Source organism: Balearica regulorum, chromosome W (genome assembly GCF_011004875.1).
Source record: "Balearica regulorum gibbericeps isolate bBalReg1 chromosome W, bBalReg1.pri, whole genome shotgun sequence".
In the NCBI taxonomy this organism is placed as follows: Eukaryota; Metazoa; Chordata; class Aves; order Gruiformes; family Gruidae; genus Balearica; species Balearica regulorum.
Genome location: NC_046219.1, coordinates 10157922 through 10180199, shown reverse-complemented (window position 1 = coordinate 10180199; position 22278 = coordinate 10157922).

Sequence of the window (22278 nt, the reverse complement as noted above, 5' to 3'; positions counted from 1 at the left end):
TTGCTCTTACCATCGTGGCGGGACAGGCCCACACCAGGAGCACGGGAGGCTTGCTCGTAAGGTGCGGTGAAAGCTGCGCAGAGTTGGGCTGAGGAGACGTCTCAGGTAAAAGTCTCTGCTAGGCGAAAGCCTGTGGAGCAGGGCCCACAGGGGAGGGGAAGCCTCCAAGGTTGAGATTTCTCTTACCACCGTGGCGGGACAGGCCCGCACCAAGAGAAATCCCTGAGGGAGCTCTAACACGGGTTGGGGTCCCTCTGACTAGTGCTTGTGATTGTGCACAGTCACAACCACTGAGTCCCTGGGAGATGGGTACTTTTCCGAGTAAGAAATCAATCCCACAAAAAACACCACTGGAATGTATTTTGGAACATTGGAAAGATCTGGGAAGAATTGATCCTTTGACTTGGAAACAATTGATTGAGTACTGTAATCACTGGTGGCCACTGTATACTTTAGAGAATGGGGAAAAGTGGCCGGAGAATGGGACATTGCAATATAACACAATCTTGCAATTGATGCTATTTTGTAAGAGGGAAGGTAAATGGAATGAAATGGCATATGTGGATTTGTTTTTCACGCTGCGAAATCATCCGGAATGGCAAAGGCAATGTGAATTGGTTCCATCTAGTTCTGCGATAATGGCATTAAAGGGGCAGGAACCTGGTAAAGATTTGAAAACAGGTTGCTCATCTTGTGATATTGGTAAACGGTGTTTTAAATGTGAATTTGAAGATGATGATGTTGAATTATTGGTTGCACCTCGTAGAAGGCTAGGAAATGATCAAGGGGATCAAAATCTGGGGGCCAATAATGCTTCCGCCCCTCCTGTGGAAGGGGAGGCAGAAGGATTCAGCCCGAATGCTGGGAGGACAAGGGGAAGAGAGGGAGGAGACGGATTAATTCCCCTCCAGGCCCCTCTTCGACAGGCAGTTGGCAATGAGGGTCCGGTAATGGTAAAAGTTCCCTTATCAATAACTGATTTAAGACCAGGGAAAGAAACTGCAGGCACTTATCAGGATGATCCCGAAAGGGTTGCCAAAGTAGTTGAAACAATAATCAGAACCCAAAACCCCGATTGGGAGGATTTGCAAGTAATATTGGATACTTTGTTGGAAGATACTGAAAAGAAAATGGTGTTAAATATGGCCAGAAAACAAGTAGAGGGATCCCATGCTAATTGGATTATACAGGGGACAGGGGACCAGAATTTTCCATCCACAAATCCTGAGTGGGACCCTAATCAGCCGGGGCCCAGAGGGATGCTGACTAGATATCAGAAGTGGATTTTGTTTGGTGTTAGACATGCAATGCCAAAAGCAATTAATTGGTCTAAACTTTATGAAGTGAGACAAGAATTAAATGAGTCCCCTTCAGCCTTTATGGAAAGACTTAAGGTGACTGCTAGAAAATACACTAATTTGGACCCAGAAAAACCTGATGAAGCTATGCAATTGGCCTCTATATTTATGGGACAATCAGCCCCAGACATCAGGAAAAAGCTCCAGAAATTGGAAGGGGCTGAGTCCAGAGACTTAGGTAAAATGCTTGAAGTAGCCTGGACTGTGTATAATAACAGAGAGGTCAGACAATTGCGAAGGGATGGGAAAATTCTGGCCATTTTGACTGAGAATAATAAAGGAGGCATGGGAAGGGGACAAGGAATGAATGTTGTCAATCGGGGGCTTGGAAGGAGAAGGGTGGTCTCCAGATTGGCAGGAGATCAATGTGCTGTTTGCAAGGAACGTGGGCATTGGAGAAAAGACTGCCCTAAAGCTGGAGGATTAGATCCAACGACTTTGGATAACAAGTCATGAAGGGGACCGGGGGAATCAACCCTAGCTGAGCCCCTGGTTACATTAAGGCTAGGGAATGAAGAAATGGAGTGTTTTGTAGATACGGGGGCTACATCTTCGGTACTGAATATCTGTAAATCAAAACTCAGCCATAAATCAGCAGAGGTTGTTGGTGCGACGGGGCAGAAGGAGAACCGGCCTTTCTTGAAACCATTAAAATTTAAGCTGGGAAAACAGTGGGTAACACATCAATTTTTGTACATGCCCGAATGTCCGTTGCCTTTATTGGGACGAGATTTATTAAGGAAATTAGATGCACAAATAATTTTTAAAGATGGAGAAATCAGATTGCTAACACCAGAATCAAAATCCATAGAGGCGAGAGTGTTTATGTTACAGGATTCCTCCGAGGAGGAACAGATTCCAGAAGAAGTGGACAATGCAGTAACGCCTTCGGTATGGGCAAGGAATTAATTACAAAATTTTTAGAATATGGGCTGTTAGTAGAATGTGAATCAGAATACAATACCCCCATATTACCAGTAAGGAAATCAGGAGGCAAGGAATACTGACTGGTTCAGGATCTAAGGGCCTTAAATCAAATAGTTCAAGATATACACCCAGTAGTGGCCAATCCATACTATTTACTGACCTCTTTGAAAGAGGAACATAAATGGTTTACTGTACTGGATTTAAAGGATGCCTTCTTTTGCGTACCTCTGGATACAAAAAGTCAAAGCATATTTGCTTTTGAATGGGAAAGTCCTGCTACAGGACGAAAAACGCAACTAACGTGGACTGTGCTTCCACAAGGATTTAAGAATAGCCCCACAATATTTGGAAATCAATTGGCAAAAGAGTTAGAAATGTGGAAGAAACAGAATCAGGGAGAAGGTATATTATTACAGTATGTGGATGACATCCTGATAGCAGCAGAAAACAAAGAAACATGTTTTGAAATGACCATCAGTTTATTGAATTTCCTGGGCCAAGGAGGATACAGAGTTTCTAGAAACAAGGCCCAGATAGGGAAAGAAGCAGTGATTTATTTGGGATTTGAGATATCTCAAGGACAGAGACAATTGGGAAAGGAAAGAAAAGAAGCCATTTGTCAGATCCCCGAACCTAACAGTCCAAAGGAACTGAGCGCCTTTCTGGGAATAATTGGGTGGTGTTGACTCTGGATTCTAAATTATGGTCTGTATGTGAAACCCTTATGTAAAGCCCTGAAGGAATCTAAAGACCAATATTTGATTTGGACACCTGAATGCCATAAATCATTTAAAGAACTCAAAAAGGCATTGATGATGGCCCCTGCATTGGGTTTACCTGATCTAACCAAACCTTTTGAGCTGTTTGTGCACGAAAAGCAACATCTGCCCCTTGGAGTGCTGGCGCAACGGCTGGGATCTTGGAAGCGGCCGGTGGGGTACTTCTCCAAACAACTTAACACCATGAGTAAAGGATGGCCGGGGTGTTTGCGTGCCGTGGCAGCAACGGTGCTGCTGATTCAGGAAGCCAAAAGATAGTGGTATATGTACCACACATGGTAATAACTGTCTTAGAACAAAAGGGGGGTCACTGGCTATCCCCTAGCAGAATGTTGAAATACCAGGTTGTCCTATTGGAACAAGATGACGTGGAATTAAAAACCACAGCAATTGTAAATCCAGCAATGTTCCTGTCAACAGAAAATCCTACTGAGACATTGGAACATGATTGCCTGCTAACCATTGAACAAGTTTATTCCAGCAGACCGGACCTGAAGGATGAACCTTTGAAGGATCCTGATCTGGAGCTGTTTGCGGATGGAAGCAGTTTTGTGCAAGAAGGAAGGCGAATGGCTGGGTATGCTGTTGTTACCACCACCAAGATATTGGAGTCAGGGACAGTACCTGCAAATACATCAGCACAGAAAGCAGAATTGGTGGCATTAAAGCAGGCTTTACAGATGGCAGAACGGAAAAGAGTAAACATATGGACAGATTCCAAATATGCATTTGGTGTGATCCACACTCATGGAGCCATCTGGAGAGAAAGAGGACTGTTATCAGCCCAAGGATCACCTATAAGACATAAGGAGGAAGTTCTTCAACTCCTGCAAGATGTACAGAAACCGAAGGAAGTGGCCATAATGCATTGCAAGGCTCATCAATTTGGTCAGACGGCTGTAAATATAGGTAATCGGTTGGCGGATAAAGCTGCAAAGGAGGCTGCAGAACAAGGTATCCTTGCACCAGTACCAGTAAAACAGATGAAAATCCCAAATTTAAAAGCAAGATACAGTAAACTAGATGAACAATTGGCAGAGCACTTAAAAGCATCTCAGAATATGGAAGGATGATGGGTAACACCAGAAAATCAGGTAATAGTGACCCCACAAGTTATGATAGAACTTGCAAAAGAGAAACATGAGCAGACACGTTGGGGTGTGGATGCTATGGTTACAAGTTTGAGAACATCTGTAGTGTGTGTAGGAATGACAGGAATAATTAAATCAATAATAGCTAAGTGTCCAATTTGTCTTAAAAATAATCCTTTAAACCAGAGGAAAGCACCTTTAGGAGTAACAAAGCAGGGTAATTCCCCAGGAGATTATTGGCAAGTCGATTTCTCTGAGTTACCCAGACAAAATGGGTATAGATATTTGTTGGTATTGATTGATACGTTTTCTGGATGGCTGGAGGCTTTTCCTTGTCGCACCAACAAGGCAAGAGAAGTGGTTAAAATATTGTTAAAAGAAATAATACCAAGGTTTGGGGTACCATTAGGCATGTCTTCTGATAGAGGACCACATTTTGTAGCAGAAATAGTCCAACGAGGAAGTAAAATCCTAGGGATAAATTGGGATTTACATACTCCCTGGAGACCGCAATCAAGCGGGAAAATTGAAAGAATGAACCAGACCTTGAAAAGACAAATGAGTAAAATTTGCCAAGAAGCATCTTTGAAATGGCCACAGGCCTTGCCATTAGCTCTTTTAAGAACAAGAATCCAACCAAGGTCTAAAGATGGTGTAAGTCCATATGAAATATTGTATGGCAAACATTACCAAACTCCCCTAATCCCAGGGGATATGAGGGTAACAGGAGAAACAGATTTGAAAACATATCTGATTTCTTTAGGAAAGACCCTCGAAGCGCTCAGAAGATATATTGTGCTGACCAGGCTGCTTGCCCTGGATACGCCTGTACATCAATACCAGCCGGGTGACTTTGTATATATAAGAACATGGAGTTCTGAACCACTCCAGGAAATGTGGAAGGGACCTTTCCAGGTACTGTTGACAACTTATACCGCAATTAAGGTAGAAGGAGTGGAGCCATGGATTCACTACACCCGGGTGAAGAAGGCACCATCGGATCAGTGGACATCCACGCAAGAGGGACTTTTAAAACTTAGACTCCGCAGAAAAATTTAATGCAGTGTATTTGGGAGAATAATTGTGCTAAACTGATACTTTTGGGGTTTCTGTTGGGTATCTTTTCAGGAGGAATTGTAATAGTTTTTGTAAGATGTTGTCGATTATTTTTTTCCTTTTTTCCTTCCTCTCTTCAGAGAAATCGTGAGCCCGAAACAATACTTTTAGAAACAGTAGGATAGGACGTCGATTATTAGAAGATGACAATAACGGTGTTAGTGAGTGTTTTCTTTTCGGTGGGAATGGCACTAGAGAATAATTTGATTTTACAACTAATTCAAGGGTTTGCAAAGGTGCAGAATTTAACATCTGTAACAGCTTGCCTGCCAATCCCAAGATCTGCTAGGGACCCAATTCCTTGGGGAATATTAACCATGAATCTGACTGCAGCATGGAAAATTATGTGGAAAGGAAAAGTTAACAAATTGCCCTGGGTGGGGTCGGAAGGAAATTATACTCTGAATTTTGAAAGAAATAATGAAACAATTTCTAAATGTAACATTACTAAACCTGCAACCCCATGGGCAAAGGAAATTATCGACCATCTGGAGATGCCTGTACCAATATACCTTGGGGATGCCAAATCATGAAAACATGGAAGCAACCCCAAAGAGGAACCTGGGATCATATTCAAAAGATAGAATGGTGCATAGATTTTACTGGAATGCCTGGATCTCTAAAGGATCCTCCTCGAGTGAGGACAATTTATGGCAATGTTGAGCAAATGAGACAAAGAGAACAGGATGTTCACCCAAAGTGGAATTGTTCGAAGGTCTATAACTGTGAAACAACCAATGCTGAGGTCCAACGACTTTACCCAATTGCAAAAGCTTTAAGGTGGGGATGTGCATGCAGAAATTATAGTAATGATTTAAATGATACCTGGTCCCACTTGAAGGACGATAGGAAAACGTGGCCTGGAATAGATTGTGTTAGGGGACAAATAGAGAGTTTGGGGTTGACAGTGTGGGTAAGCAGCGATGGAAAATGGAATACTCACATGCCGATAAGGAATCGAAATAAACAGTGGACTTTGGGACTGTTAACACTATGTCCCCTTTGGAGGAAGTCACCATTACGACCCTGATGGTGGACTCGAGTGAAAAGAGAGGATGACTCTTGGCAATCCCCTAGTACCGGGACTAAAGTTGGGTGGGTATTGGAGTCTATTTTTTTACCTGGAATATCAGCATTGCAAAACAAATTGATCTTGCATAATCTCTCGATACAAGTAGAAATATTAGCAAATGCCACACAAACAGGCTTAGCTGAGTTAAATACCCAAGTACAAGCCACTAGCAAAACGGCATTACAGAACAGATTGGCTCTGGATCTTTTATTACTCAAAGAACATGGAGCATGTGGATATCTAGGGCTCACCAATGATACATGTTGTGTGCATGTACCGAATGTGACGGAAGATCTTAACCAACAATTGGCCAGAATAAAACGAGTGGCACAAAACAGTAGAGAATTACGAATTGGATTAGAAAATTCATGGTTAAACAAGATTCTACATAGATTGGGATTTTCTTTAACTGGATGGTTGGCAAGCCTTTTGCAAAGTCTTATTATAATTGTGATTGTGTTAGTGACCTGTTGTATTGCAATTGGCTGTGTTAAACATATGATTTTAAAGCAAATATAGAAGAAAATATTAATTGCCTAAATGGAAGTATTGAAAAGTGATTATTTCAAAACTTCCAAAGGGGGGAAATGTAACCATAAGATAGGGGGCCGTGAAACAGAAACTATAGAATCAGTTTGAGATAATTAGTTTGTAACCAAGGTAACAGATAATGAAGCTAACTGACCATGGCAATCTACAATGCTGCTATGTTCCACGTACAGTCCCTACCCAACCGGACAATAGGTTCGGGAATATTAATCTTATGAAGTAAGTTGCTATGGATAGGTGCACCTACAACAAGGATACTGCGCATGCCTGCAAGAAGAGGGTCATCCAGCGGACACGGGTGCGAGACCACTGACGACCACCAGAGACCCCTGAGAACCACCAACTCAAATCACTGAGCATGCGTGACGGGGAGGAGAATATGGAAATGGATTCCAAGAAATGATTATCACAAGACTGCCTTTTCTTGGAAAAATAATGAATATGTATATTTTGATTCTATATAACCTGTGTGTTGGTGATCACCTGGCATGCACGTTGGGTGGAGCTATCCCCCGTGCATCCAGCGCTGCAATAAAGGATGCCAGCCTTTTAACACTACATTGGTGTTACGAGGTTTATTCCTGGATTTTGGTGACAGCGGGATAGCTCCTATGACTGGAGTGTTGGGATGGAAGGGTACAGGCTCTTTAGGAAGGACAGGCAGGGCAGACAAGGAGGGGGTGTCACCCTCTATGTCAATGACCAGCTGGAGGGCATTGAACTCCACCTGGGAATGGATGAGGAGCCAACCAAGAGTCTATGGATCAGGATTAAAGGGAGTGCAGGGGCAGGGGACACTATAGTGGGGGTCCTCTAACAGGCCCACCTGACCAGGGAGACCAAGCAGATGAGGCCCTCTATAGGCAGATAGGAGCAGCCTCAAGTTCTCAAGCCCTGGTCCTCATGGGGGAATTCATTCACCCTGATATCTGTTGGAGGGGCAACACAGCAGAGCACAAGCAATCCAGGAAGTTCCTGGAATGTGTTGATGACAACTTTCTCCTCCAAGTGATAGAGGAGCCCACGAGGAGAGGTGCCATGCTGGACCTTGTTCTCACCAACAAGGAGGGCCTGGTAGGGGATGTCAAGCTCAAGGGCAGCCTCGGCTGCAGTGACCACGAAATGGTGGAATTCAAGATCCTCAGGGCAGCGAGGAGGGCGCACAGCAAGCTCACTACCCTGGACTTCAGGAGAGCAGACTTTGGCCTCTTCAGGGACCTGCTTGGTAGAATACCATGGGACAAAGCCCTGGAAGGAAGAGGGGCCCAAGACAGCTGGCTAATATTCAAGGGTCACCTCCTCCAAGCTCAGGAGCGATGCATCCCAACCAAGAGGAAGTCAAGCAAAAACACCAGGAGGCACACATGGATGAACAAAGAGCTCCTGGGCAAAGTCAAACACAAAAAGGAATCCTACAGAGTGTGGAAGCAAGGGCAGGTAGCCTGGGAGGAATACAGAGAAACTGTCCGAGCAGCCAGGGATGAGGTTAGGAAAGATAAAGCCCTGATAGAATTAAATCTGGCCAGGGACATCAAGGACAACAAGAGAAGCTTCTATAGGTACATCAGTGATGAAAGGAAGACTAGGGAAAATGTGGGCCCTCTCCAGAATGAAACGGGTGACCTGGTTACCCAGGATATGGAGAAGGCTGAGGTACTCAATGACTTCTTTGCCTCAATCTTCACTGGCAAGTGCTTGAGCCACACTGCCCAGGTCACAGAAGGCAAAGGCAGGGACTGGGAGAATGCAGAACTGCCCACTGTAGGAGAAGATCAGGTTCGAGAATATCTAAGGAACCTGAAGGTGCACAAGTCCATGGGACCTGATGAGATTGACATGGTTTAGCCCCAGCTGGCAGCTGAGTGCCACGCGCTGCTCGCTCACCCCTCCCCCTGCGGAATGGGGAGGAGAACTGAAAAAACGACGGCAAAGCCTTGAGGGTTGGGATAAGGGCAGTTTACTGGGACAGCAAGGGAGAGGGAAACAATCAACAACAGTACTGATAACAGATATTCACAATGGGTGATAACAGAGAAGGATTTACCTGACCCTCAGCCCGTCCTGGAGCCACACCTAGTCCGCCCCTGCCCGACTAGCCCCCTTTTATGGTGAGCATGATGTCGCATGGTATGGAATAGCCCCCGGCCAGCTTGGCTCACCTGTCCTGGCTCCTTGTGAAATTAACTCTATCCTTGCCAGAACCAGGACATTATCCACCCCTTATTCCATACCATCTACATCATGCCCAGATTATTTTACAGATCTCATTGCCTTACTCTATGGGCTATCGCTCTAAAATGTCTGTCGAGTTCATTTAGTCCATGGCTTTGGGTTCTATCTGCCATGACAGTCTCTCAGAGCAGGAACAATGGTGCGTGCTGCTGGATTGTTGCACACTGCATCCGGAGTTTTCACAGCCGGTATATCTGGTATGGTCCATGCTCACAGTCTGGATGTCAAAGATGTGATTTTTCGATAAAGTTCCTGGGCACCAATTGCTGAAGTCAGTTCTAGTTCCATCATCGTGGCACTTTGTTCAGTTTCAAAGTCCATCCTTCATTAGTTTTGGGTGATTCTTATGGTCATACCATTGATACAGTATACAGCTATTAACATCATGCAATTTAATTTATTGGCTATTTTCACCCAAAATCAAATCCCCTTGGGGTACACACCGGACTTCCCCATCCTTTCTCATCACCCACCAAGTGCACCCTGGTCCCTGAGCAAAAGCAATCCCGCAGATGGGCTTGCCTTTGCCTGAAGCAGGGATAGCCCAAACTGTTTTACCCAACATATCTTTCATGCGCACTACAGGAACTTTATCCCCTTCTACTGGGCGTGGGAATTTTCATTGGGCAGGGCCAGCTCAATTGGCAGATCCCCGAGTGTTAACTAACCAGGTGGCCTTTGCTAAATGTGTGTCCCAGTGTTTGAGGGTCCCACCACCCATTGCTCTCAGGGTAGTCTTTAGCAGTCCATTGTACCTTTTGATTTTTCCCAGAGGCTGGTGCATGGTAGGGGATGTGATACACCCACTCAATGCCATGCTCTTTGGCCCAGGTGTCTATGAGGTTATTCCGAAAATGACTCCCGTTGTCTGACTCATTTCTTTCTGGGGTGCCATGTCACCACAGGACTTGTTTTCAAGACCCAGAATAGTGTTCCGGGCAGTGGCATGGGGCACAGGATATGTTTCCAGCCACCCAGTGGTTGCTTCCACCATTTTAAGAACATAACGCTTGCCTTGGCGGCTTTGTGGGAGCGTGATGTAGTCGATTTGCCATGCTTCCCCATATTTATATTTCAACCATCGTCCTCCATACCACAGAGGCTTTACCCACTTGGCTTGCTTGCTTGTGGCACACGTTTCACATTGATGGATGACCTGTGAGATGGCGTCCATGCTCAAGTCCACCCCTCGATCACAGGCCCATCTATATGTCGCATCTCTTCCTTGATGGCCTGAGGTGTCATGGGCCCACCGAGCTATAAATAATTCACCCTTATGTTGCCAGTCCAAATCCACCTGAGCCACTTCAATCTTGGCAGCCTGATCCACCTGCTGGTTGTTCTGATGTTCCTCAGTGACTTGACTCTTGGGTACGTGGGCATCTACATGACCTACCTTTACAACCAGCTTCTCTAGCCGGGCAGCGATATCTTGCCACAGTGGGGCAGCCCAGATGGGTTTGCCTCTGCGTTGCCAGTTGCTCCGCTTCCACTGCTGTAACCACCCCCACAGGGCATTTCCCACCATCCGTGAATCAGTATAGAGGTAGAGTGTTGGCTACTTTTCTCGTTCAGCAATATCTAAAGCCAGATGGATGGCTTTCACCTCTGCAAACTGGCTCAATTCACCTTCTCCTGCAGCAGCTTCTGCAACTCGCCTTGTAGGACTCCATACAGCGGCCTTCCACCTTTGATGCTTTCCCACGATGCGACAGGACCCATCAGTGAAGAGGGCATATGGTTTCTCATCTTCTGTTAGTTTATTATACAGTGGGGCTTCTTCAGCACGTGTCACCTCCTCCTCTGGCGACATTCCGAAATCTTTGCCTTCTGGCCAGTCTGTGATCACTTCCAGAATTCCTGGATGATTGGGGCTTCCTATTCGAGCCCGTTGTGTGATCAGTGCGACCCGCTTACTCCACGTAGCATCGGTTGCATGATGTGTAGAAGGAGCCCTCTCTTTGAACATCCAACCCAGCACTGGCAGTCAGGGTGCCAGGAGGAGCTGTGCTTCAGTGCCAATCACTTGTGAAGCAGCTTGAACCCCTTCATAGGCTGCCAATATCTCCTTTTCTGTTGGAGTGTAGCAGGCCTCGGATCCTCTGTATTCCCGACTCCAAAACCCCAGGGGTCGACCTCGAGTCTCCCCTGGTGCTTTCTGCCAGAGACTCCAGGTAGGGCCATTCTCCCCGGCTGCGGTGTATAGCACATTTTTTACATCTGGTCCTGCCCGGACTGGCCCAAGAGCTACGGCATGAACTATTTCTTGTTTAATTTGTTCAAAAGCTTGTCATTGCTCAGGGCCCCATTTGAAATCATTCTTCTTCCGGATTACATGGTAGAGAGGGCTTACTATCAAACTGTAATTCGGAATGTGCATTCGCCAGAAACCCACAACACCTAAGAAGGCCTGTGTCTCCTTTTTGCTGGTTGGTGGGGACATGGCTGCTATTTTGTCGATCACATCCATTGGGATCTGATGCCGCCCATCATGCCACCTTATTCCTAAAAATTGGATTTCCTGCGCAGGCCCCTTCACCTTACTTTGCTTTATGGCAAAGCCAGCCTGCAGCAGGATTTGGACTATGTTCTTGCCTTTCTCAGAAACTTCTTCTGCTGAGTTGCCCCATACAATGATGTCATCAATGTATTGCAGGTGCTCTGGGGCTTCACCCTTTTCCATTGCAGTCTGGATCAGTCCATGGCAAATGGTGGGGAGTAAGATATATCCTCTTTGAGTTGCCGGACAGCCTGAGACAGTTTCTCCACAGCTGAGACGAGGGAGGAAGAGAGAGTTTCTTCATATTGCTGGAGTCGGCCAGCCGCTTCGTCCACCGTGTGTGCCTCTTCACTCTTCCAGTCAATTACTGCCAGTGAGTTGGCGTACGATGATGGTGCACTTCGCACAAATTTTCCCCACATGGGTCAGGTACACTGGACTTCATCGGGGTCTGTGGGCAACTGTGCGTTGTCCGGATCATAATAAACCATCTCTCGCACAGCTAATTCCCTCAGATATTGAATACCTCTCTCCATGGTGGTCCACTTGCCTGGCCGACATACGACATCTTCGCTGAAAGGATACATTTCCCTCACACTTGACAGGAGTCGCCTCCAGAGGCTAAGGGCCTGTGCCTTCTTCCCAATTGCCTTGTCAATGCCCCCTTCCCTAGACAAGGATCCTAGGTGCAGTGGGCAGCTGCAGTGCCTGTTGCGGGGGCTTGGGCAGCTGCAGTGCCTGTGAGTCTGCTCTCTCCCTCTGGATGGTGCTGTCTACTATCAAGCAGTGTTTGATAGATTGTGGCCAGGGCCCAGCACAGTGCAGTAAGTTGTGTCTCCTTAGAATCCCCACAGCATTTTCCTTTCAAATATTCTACCATTTTATCAGGGTCTTGCAGTTGTTCAGGAGTGAAGCTCTAAACCATTGGGGGTGAAAAGGTCTCTAGATACCCGCCCATACTCTCCCACATGCCATGCCAGCCCTGACCATTCAGCCTTGGGGAAGATCCCTGGGTGGTCCTCTTGAAAAAATTTTTGCTAATCCTGAACAGGACTTGGAAAGCATGCAGGAGACCTAGCAATAGGAATATATTGGCCTGAACATTCCCAGGGTATTCAAAATTCTCAAAAATTGTTGTAACCAACCAAAAGGGAAAAGGGGAGGTGAAAGAGTGGGAGAAGGTATCCCCCCCTGTCTTCCCCATAGATTGGGTCCAATTATTAATCAATTCTGAGAGATGTTGACCGAGGTACGGGCCTGACCGAAATGCTACATACACATACCAGCTCAGACTCATGACTGTCAATGATATCTTATCATAAGTCATTATCACACAATACAACAACATGAAAACACGAACCCCTCTCCCAGAGGTGATAAACAGCGCTGAAGGGATTACATAGAGTAAACACGGGTTTACAAACCAGAGCCATGTGACCAAACAGAACATCATTATGACCAGCGACTGTTTCAGTAACATTATAAATGCTTATAACAACTTTGTTTTAACACATTTGGGTCAAACTTGTTGTTATCACAACCCCTCGAGCCCCACGTTGGGCGCCTAAAAGACTGACATCGTTTAGCCCCAGCCGGTAGCTAAGTGCCACACACCGCTCGCTCACCCCTCCCCCGGTGGGATGGGGAGGAGAACAGAAAAACAACTGCAAAGCCTTGAGGGTTGGGATAAGGGCAGTTTACTGGGACAGCAAGGGAGAGGGAAAACAATCAACAACAGTACTGATAACAGACAGTAACAATGGGTGATAACAGAGAACGATTTACCGATCCCAGGACCGACCTGATGCTGGACCGGTCCCTCCCGGAGCCATGCCAAACCCGCCCCTGCCCAACTAGCCCCCTTTTATGGTGAGCATGACGTCACATGGTATGGAATAGCCCCCGGCCAGCTTGGCTCACCTGTCCTGGCTCCTTGTGAAATTAACTCTATCCTAGCCAGAACCAGGACATGCTCAAATGGCAATAAAAACTTTCCAAACAGAAATGTAGTTTAGAAAGCCATTATTGGTTTATTCAGCGCTGGGTGCATGGGGGATCTCTCCTCCTAACATGCACACCTAGTCTTCAATCCCTTACACATTTATACCCTTAGGTTACAAAATTACACTTACATCACTATGAAATTACATTTACATCACATAATGTCCTGGTTCTGGCAAGGATAGAGTTAATTTCACAAGGAGCCAGGACAGGTGAGCCGGGCTGGCCGGGGGCTATTCCATACCATGTGACGTCATGCTCACCATAAAAGGGGGCTAGTCGGGCAGGGGTGGGCTCGGCGTGGCTCCGGGACGAGCGTCTGGTCTGTTGGTCCTGGGATCGGTAAAATCGTTCTCTGTTATCACCCATTGTTACTGTCTGTTATCAGTACTGTTGTTGATTGTTTTCCCTCTCCCTTGCTGTCCCAGTAAACTGCCCTTATCCCAACCCTCGAGGCTTTGCCGTTGTTTTTCTCTTTTCCTCCCCATCCCGCCGGGGGAGGGGTGAGCGAGCGGTGCGTGGCACTTAGCTACCGGCTGGGGCTAAACCACGTCACATAGTTACCTTATTGTGATTGGTAAAGAACTTTCTCGCTTTGATAGTAGTTTGATATGGTTTTCCATACAATATCTCAAATGGGCTTACTTTTTCAACACTTTTTGGTTGAATTCTAATTCTTAAGAGAGCAAGAGGCAATGCGTCTGGCCACTTGATCTGGGCTTCCTGACAGATTTTACTTATTTGCCTCTTCAAATTTTGGTTCATTCTTTCTACCTTTCCACTGGACTGTGGTCTCCAGGGAGTATGTAAATCCCATTTTATTCCTAATACTGTAGCTAAAATTTTAACTGATTCTGCAACAAAATGAGGTCCCCTATCTGATGATAATCCTAGTGGCACCCCAAATCTTGGTATTATTTCCTTTAGTAGCACTTTTGCTACTTCTTTCGCTTGATTGGTACGACATGGATAGGCTTCAGGCCATCCTGAAAATGTATCTACCAATACTAAAAGATACCAATACCCATTTTGCCTTGGGAGTTCCGAGAAGTCAATCTGCCAGTAGTGTCCTGGTGAATTTCCTCTTCTGGTTATTCCCTGTAAAAGTCTTTGACAAGTTTGAGGATTATTCTTTAAACACAGTTCACATCTTTGCACTATACTTTTCACAATTCCCATCATTCAAACACTAATTACTTGTGGGTTTAGTGCTTCGATCAGGGACTCTATTCCCCAGTGAGTCTCTGCGTGTTTTCTCTCAGCTAGTTCCCTCATTAGTTCTTGTGTTACAATTATCATCTGGTTTGTCGGCGTAACCCACCATCCTTCATAATTTTTCTTGGCTTTTGTCACTTCTGCCAGCTTATCATCTTCAGGGGTATATTTTGGTTCTTTTGTTTCTAAATTCTGTTGCTTCCGTGGTAGGAGTAGCAGCACCTGTTTCCCTGCTGCTTCTTTTGCTGCTTTGTTGGCTCTTCGATTCCCCATTTGAACTGGCGAATGTCCACATTGATGAGCTTTACAATGCATGATAGCTACCTTAGCTGGCAAGTGGACCGCTTTTAACAAAAGTTCAATGGTGGGCCCATATTTTACCGGCGAGCCCTGTGACGTTAAGAGTCCTCGCTCCTTCCAAATAGCTCCATGGGCATGCACAATTCCAAAAGCAAATTTTGAATCAGTCCATATATTTACCTTCTTTCCTTTGGATAACTCCAATGCTCTTAGTAGAGCAATCAGTTCTGCTTTCTGGGCTGACGTATTCGATGGCAGCGCCTTTGCCTCCAGGATATTTCTTGCAGTTACCAATGCATATCCGGACCTTCGAGTGCCGCCTTCCACGAAACTGCTTCCATCCACATACAGCTCCAAGTCAGCTTATTCAAGGGGATCATCTTTGAAATCAGGTCTGCTGGAGTACACCTGTTCAAGAGTCTGTAAACAACTATGAGTTAATTCTCCTGATTCTGCATTGGCTGTTAGGAACATTGCAGGATTGGTTACAGTTGTTACCTTAAGTTCCACATCATCTTGTTCTAGCAGCACCGCTTAATATTTTAACATTCGGCTAGGAGATAACCAATGACCCCCCCTTTTGTTCCAATACTGTGGTCACTGCATGGGGTACATAGACAGTCATCTTTTGTCCTAGTGTTAGTTTTCGAGATTCCTGTATCAGCAATATCGTCGCGGCTACTGCTCTCGAACAAGTGGGCCATCCTTTACTCACATTATCCAATTGCTTAGAAAAATATCCCACTGGCCGTTTCCAGGATCTTAACTTTTGAGTTAGGACTCCTAATGCGATATGTAACCCTTTGTGCACAAACAGTTCAAATGGTTTCTCCAAATTAGGAAGCCCTAGTGCGGGTGCACTCATCAAAGATTCTTTTAATTTCTGAAAGGCTTTCTGGCATTCAGGTGTCCAGGTTAATATTTGCTCTTCTCGTTGGAGAGCCTCATATAATGGTTTCGCTATTAACCCAAAGTTCACAATCCAAAGGCGACCCCACCCGATCATGCCCAGGAAAGCCCTCAATTCTTTCTTTGAGTTTGGTTCAGGAATCTGACAAATTGCTTCCTTTCTTTCCTGCCCTAGACTCCGTTGTCCTTGAGAAATAGTAAATCCCAGGAAAATTACTTCTTCCTTCGCAATCCGGGCTTTCTTTTGGGACACTTTGTATCCTGCTAGGCCTAAAAAGTTCAATAATTCAATTGTGTTTTGTAATACTTTTTCCTTTGTTTCTGTTGCCAACAAAATGTCATCAACATACTGTACTAAAGTTAAGTCTCTGTGATCTTTCTTCCATTCCTCCAGCTCTTTTGCTAATTGATTTCCAAAAATGGTTGGGCTATTTTTAAAGCCTTGCGGCAACACAGTCCAGCACAATTGTGTTTTCCTTCCAGCGATGGGATTTTCCCACTCAAAGGCAAATATCTTTTGGCTTTCTGTAGCCAGCAGCAGGCAGAAGAAAGTATCTTTTAGATCCAGTACCATGAACCGCTTATCAGTTTCCTTCAAGGTTGTTAATCAAGTATAGGGATTTGCTACCACTGGATGCACATCTTGGACAATTTGATTTATTGCCCTTAAATCTTGTATCAGCCTATACTCTTCCAAGTGGGGTTTCTTCATGGGCAGGATTGGAGTATTATATTTTGATTGACATTCCCTTAAAAGTCCATATTTTAAAAGTTGTTCAACTACTGGCTCCAGTCCCTTTCTAGCTTCTAATTTCACAGGATACTGTTTTCGTCTTACCGGTTTGGTGTCTGGTTTTAGTTGAATTACTACAGGTTCTGCTGCCCTAGATCTTCCAGGTGTTCCTGATGCCCAAACCAAAGGAATCACAGCATCCTTGACTTCTTTGGGTATTTCTAGAGGTGGCATCTCCTTCTGTAACATAAACACTTGCGCATTCAAGCCTTTATCTTGTGCTATCGTTACTTGAATTTTTCCTTTTTCAAAAGTTATCTGTGCATTTAATTTACTCAATGCATCTCATCCCAGCAAAGGCACAGGGCAATCCGGTATATACAAAAATCGATGGGTTAACACCCTTTCTCCAATTTTACACTTTATAGGTTGGAAAAATGGCCTATTTTCCTTTTTCCCTGGGGCACCAATCACTGATGTTTTCTCCTTTGACAATTTCCCAGTTCCTTTACAAGTATTTAATACTGAGTAAGTTGCTCCTGTATCTACTAAAAATTCCATATCATTGTTCCCCATCTTTACTATAACCAGGGGCTCATCTACTGGGGAATGTTCTTCAGCCCCCGGTCTCCCTCAGTCTGAGTCCAGGGTGAGCAGAGGCATTGCTTCCCTCTCCCCATTCCTCAGCTGAGGGCACTCTTTTTTTTCCCCAATGTCCTTTCTTTTTACAAAATGCACATTGATCCTTTTCTAATCGGAACCTTGGGGGTCTGGGATTCCCTCTCCTAGGTCCCGCACACCCTTGTCCTTTAACCTTCCTTGTTTCCAAAGCTATCGTTGCAGCTAATAGTTTTGTTTCTCTCATCCTTTCTTTCTTTTTATGCTCCTCCTCCTCTTTTTCTCTGTTATTATACTTGATTATCCCATAAATATGTGAACCAGGGAAACTTGATCCCTTTCATTCTCGGGATCCAAATCAGTGTATTTTCGTGCCATTTCTAACAGTCTTTCAAGGAAGGACGAGGGATTTTCGTCCTTTCCCTGAATGACCTGGTACAATTTTGACCAATTCTTAGCCTTTGGTATTGCATTTCTTATACTGTATAGAACCAATCTCTGATATTCGGTTAACATCAGTCTTTGGGGGGGGATTATTTGGGTCCCAATTTGGATTATTTTCAGGGTCCAATACTACAGGCAGAGCAACATCTCTTCGGGGCTTTATCTGCTACCCCTACCATCATAACTTGATCTTTATTCAACCCACATTTTCGCCGAATTGGCCAATCATTCCTTAGAGCAAAAGACAAATCTACATACGGCACTTCATCCCATTTTCCTTCTCTTCTACAAAACAACATTAGCTGCAATATAGTGTTATATTTTAAACTACCATTCTTCGGCCATTTTTCTTGATCCTCTAAAGTATACAGCGGCCACCAATGATTACAATATTCAACAAGCTTCCTTCTAATTAGAGGATCTCCTCCAAACTTATTCCAATGTTTCAGAATACAACCCAGAGGTGAACATTTCGGGATCCCACCCTCCAGTGATTGTTGTATTCCCATTATTACTATACCTTTTTACTTGAGTTACCAAGTTCAGACACATGTATTTTAGTCTAGCTGTACACTGAACATCAGGTGTGCAACACAGCAAGCTAAGAATATCGTGAGCATCATGGTAATAATAATGGTTTCATTGCAGATGTTCCTGTACTTTAGTGAACTGGGACTGGCTATATGCTCTGCTGACCATCTCATCATTTTGTGGAAGGATGGTAAATGAGAATCTAGACTCTGCAGTTTAACACTATTTCAGAAATTAGTGCAAAATGGTGATTTGCAGCTCAAACTTTAAATCGCTCTAATACAGTCTAAATATGCATAAACTGGATGTGCTTTAAATGTAAGTGTAGCCAAAAAGGTAGGCCTGTGACGAAGGCCTACTTGTATTATATGTGATAAGAAACTATTCATTGTTTACTTTAAGTAGAAGGCTAACGATTCTTAGGATGAGCACATGTTACACATCATGATAAAAAGGAAGAGCTACAAGACACTTCAAGGTCTTTATGAACGTACTTATCAGAAAGGGAAGACACTAATTGCCTTATCTTCTTAAGGCATTTAGCGAACATTTACCAGGACCGAAGTAGTGAGAAACTAGGGGAAAGGTCACTTGGGCCAGGGTCTCCGCGACCACCCCATGAGCCCCCTACCCAAATTATCCCACCTACTCAAAAGATAAAGGCAGAGAAAAAACCTGAGCATGCGTTCTGGTTTGCATACTAGGCGAAGAAATCTGAACCAATCACTGTAACTGGGAGTGCACCGCTCTGTAACATTTGTGTATAAATATGACAAGAGCACCAGCGTTAGGTGTGCTAGATTTGTGGCAGGATGCCACCTAGCACCCGGTGCTGAATAAAGCAATATCTCCTCTCTAAACTGGAATAAGTTTCGGGAGTTTTACTTTTGGGTAACATAAGTGTAAAGGAAAGTCTGAGCTACTGGGAATGTGACTATCAATAAGGTTTACACCTAAAGTCATGTATTATATTGGAACTTTTATTAGTTGCTACTACTCTTCTCAAAGGAGAATTTTGCATGTTGAAACTTACTTGGCTTACTCTGTCGGGAGAAATGCTGTTCTCTTAACATACTGAAGATAACGATGACTCAATAAACAGTTTCTAATATTATTCCTAATGTTTAAAAACATCATGGGTGTATGTCAAAATTAAGATTTGTTAAAATCCTTAGATGAATCATAACTAAAGCAGCTGGGGGCATTCCACAGTGTTATATGCAGAAAGGAGGCATAGAAACAAATCTGAGGCTTCCTGCTTTATGTAACTTATTTCTTGAAGCTGGACTTCAGTCACTGATGGCTCAGATTTATATATCTACAAAAAAACCACAAACAAACAGTTCTCAAATAGAATTTTTGCATTTGAAGTTACTATCCTGCACCAAGGGTAAGAGGAAGAAAAAGCAGGCAATACTAGTTTGTGCAGGTTTTAATTTTTGGTAAAGCAAGGTAGTAGTGTCACCGAAATCCGGGAATAAACCTCGTAACACCAATGTAGTGTTAAAAGGCAGGCATTCTTTATTGCAGCGCTGGATGCACGGGGGATGGTTCCACCTAACGTGCATACCTAGCCTACGAACATGCACATATTTATATTCTCAATACACACATGGTTACAATTACATCACATAGTTACATAGTTACTTCATTATGATTGGTGTAAAACTTTCTCGCTTTGCTTTTAAAGCTATATACTTAAAGAAATTCAGAGAGCATGCCCAGTGAGGGGTGGTCGTACCTTGGAGGTGGGTAACTTTTAGCATGGAGGTGTGTTTTGGTATTATAATGAGATTATAATGAACAAAGTTCACTCAAAGGACATGATTTTGACAAAAAATGAAATATTACTTGGCTCATGTACCAACCACGCAGTTTATCAGCTCCATGGTACATACCAACCTCTCAGGTTCTCATTCCTAAAATGTTTTTCTCATTCCTTACTACTGCTAATAATCTCATCTTGATCCCATCACCATGGTTAAAAAGTTAAACACATCGGTTACAGTAGTATAGAGATACTCCTTGCTTGCAGCAGCTGCAGTTTTACTGTGGATTAACCTACACTACTGGAGTTTATATAGCACCATTACCATGTCTAGCATGAAGTGTGATTGGATTAGCTTAATCTTTCCATAGTGCATTCATCAAATGCATTTGTAACAAAAAGCACTGGCCTTACCATGGATTTCCAGGATGTAAATACTTCCATAACCAGTAGAAGTTGATGTGTTCAGGACTAGCAAAACAGTTCTGTCAGATGAATACTAAATTCTCAGCTGAAGTTTGACTGCAGAGAAATCTGCACCAAGTTTATAAAGACAGATAGTATTTTAGAGTTTAAAAATACAAAGCCTCTTAAGTACACAGTGCCTTTTTCAAGTCTGAGATAGAAGCAGTAATCTGCAAACTAAACAGGAGTGGGAAACATACACCCCCAAACTATAACCCCCCGTCCCCCCAAACAGCAAAACCCCAAAAGCCAAAATAAGCAAAGTTAAACCCAGAACAGTTGAACAGTTGTTCAATTGCTGCTTATACTCTGATGGGAGTTTAGTGGTTGTAAAGCCACGTAGAATAGGGTGCCACTGTCCTAATGTCTACTCAGAAGATCCAGCACTTGAACAGTTTCGAAGTAATTCTCATGGAACTTTTCAGTGCTCTCTCTTGCCTTTGATTCAGTGAAAACTGTTTTCAGTACAGGAGACTTCAGGGCTGTGATTCCAGACTTAAGAGCCAGTGGCTGCAGTAAGTGCAATTAAAACAAAGGGCTAAGCTGATCTTGACAAGAGCAGAAGCAAAAGGAGGAAGCTCCAGCTTCCTTTGCCTCTGGAGTCTGACCATAATCATCCCTGGAAGGCAGGGCAGAGGGACAGTAAAATTTTGGGCTGTATTTTTCCCCACTTTAGTCAACTTGTACAGCTAATCTTATTTGAGTGTAGAGCCCAAAATGGCATATCTCAAAACCACAAAACTGTTACCGGAAAGCGGCAAAATAATTCACTCTCTAAGACTTATTTTGAAGTTTTAGAAAGCAGGCATTCTTTATTGCAGCGCTGGGTGCACAGGGGATAACTCCACCTAACGTGCACACCCAAAAGACAAAACTAGCAAGTATTTATACTATGTTAATACGCATATTCAGTATATTTCCGAGTAATGCTTATCACATTCATGGATTTTCCGGGAACTCGTTAGCATATGCTGATGTCTTTCGCACATGTTTGTTGGCACCTCCGGGTGGTCCTCGGGGGGGTCTTCAGACTCAGTCCTGGTATCACGTATACCTTATCCCTCAAGGCTGGTTTTGTGATCACCTTGTAACTTTCTTATCTTTGCGCATCTGTTCTTCCAAGGCCGAGCTGTTTCAAATGAGATTGTTCCAGAGCTTCTTACCTTACAACTAATTATTTTTCTAAGTTACAATGGTTTCCCTTTTGTTTGGTTACATCTATTGAGCAATGGCTCTAATTGCTTGAATTGATCTTAATATTTCAATATTCACAGGTATCAAAACAGATGGTGAAATTGTTAAATTACCCTCTCCTTTTGATTCAGGAAGGTTAAGTTAGTGTTAAATCTTGAGCTGCATGTTCTTTGCTTAGGGTAGCTATACTATAGACCAGCATAAGAAAGGTGTTTGGATTACAGCTGATGATATGCCTTTGGGTATATGGTATTAAACTTGGGGGAATGAAGGCATGTTAAGCCTTTTTGCCTGTCAGTCTGTAGCTGATGCATTGTTTTAGCTGGTCTTCATCAGCAAGTGTTGCATTTTTAGTTACTCTCTGAAAGGTACGAGCTGGGGGGGGGGGAGATCAGTTTCTCTTTGGCTCTTTTTTCCTTGCTTAAATTGAGAAATAACTGTTTAGTTGTATATGAACTGTGTTTAAACATCATTAC